Raw genomic sequence first — 1199 nt, forward strand, 5'->3', positions numbered from 1 at the left:
CTCATTATTGGTTGAACAACATAGTTGGTCAGAGAATCAACCTTCATAGTTAACGCCTTTAACTGGGTAGCGATAGATGTAGCTATATCCACCTCCAAAAATCCTACTACCTTGCCTTGTGGTAGCCTCTGAGTTGGATTCTGATATTCATTCGCAGCCATCATCTCAATCAGATCATACGTTTGCTCATAGTGCTTAGCCCATAAAACTCCTCCTGATGCTGCATCGAGCATAGGTCTTGACTGTGCTCCCAAACCATTATAAAATTAATTGATCACCATCCAGTCAGGCATTCCATGATGATGACACTTTCTAAGCATCTCCTTGTAGCGCTCCCAAGCTTCATATAAAGATTCACCCGATTGCTGCGTGAATTGAATAAGAACATTCCTGATTGCAGCTGTCTTTGCCATAGGGAAGAATTTAGTAAGGAATTTCTGAGCAAGATCCTCCCAAGTAGCAATAGAATTAGCTGGTAGAGAGTGTAACCAACTCTTAGATTTATCCCTCAGATAGAATGGGAAAAGTCTCAATTTCACAGCATCTTCAGAAATATTATTAAATTTGAAGATGTCTCAGATCTTGATGAAATCCCTAATGTCTATATTGGGATCTTCCGTTGGAGCACTCCCAAACTGGACTGAATTCTGTACCATCTGAATCATGCCAGGCTTGATCTCAAAGGTATTAGCTGCGATAGCTGGCCTGACAATGCTAGATTGAATGTCACTGATCTTTGGTTGAGAAAAATCCATCAACTCTTTCGTCGGTGCTGCTGGTTCTCCCATTGTAATGATCGCTTCTTCTTTAACTTTCTCAACTTCTTCAAAAACTTCTTCTTCCACTTCTTCAACTTCGTCCAGTGTTTCCTTACGAGATTGAGAACGTGTTCGCATACACGCTCTCTAGAGTACCTGAAACACAATAAAGTAACCTTATAAGTAAAATATAATTCGAGTCAGTGAACTTTAACGACCACTGATGTCAAGCACATAAACTAAAATTTAACACCGAGCCCCTGGCAGCGGCGCCAAAAACTTGTTCATACTAAAACACACGCGAAAATGCACGCAAGCGCACGTGATCACAATTCGTATAAGATATAAGTCAAGTTCGTTCCCACAGGGATTGGTTTAGGTTAAGTTCAGATTATGCACTTATGCAACAATGTATGATTATCGTTCTCAGCTAAGACAAGT

At 40.5% G+C, this 1199-nt stretch overlaps 1 non-coding gene across 1 annotated transcript; it reads left to right on the forward strand.

Moving 5' to 3' along the window:
* Positions 1–291: 291 nt before the first annotated feature.
* LOC141723163 (small nucleolar RNA R71) lies at positions 292–398 on the forward strand. Its single transcript, XR_012576152.1, has one exon. It is a non-coding gene; the product is annotated as a small nucleolar RNA R71 (small nucleolar RNA).
* Positions 399–1199: the final 801 nt, after the last annotated feature.

Source organism: Apium graveolens, chromosome 4, assembly GCF_009905375.1.
Source record: "Apium graveolens cultivar Ventura chromosome 4, ASM990537v1, whole genome shotgun sequence".
NCBI classification, from domain to species: Eukaryota; Viridiplantae; Streptophyta; class Magnoliopsida; order Apiales; family Apiaceae; genus Apium; species Apium graveolens.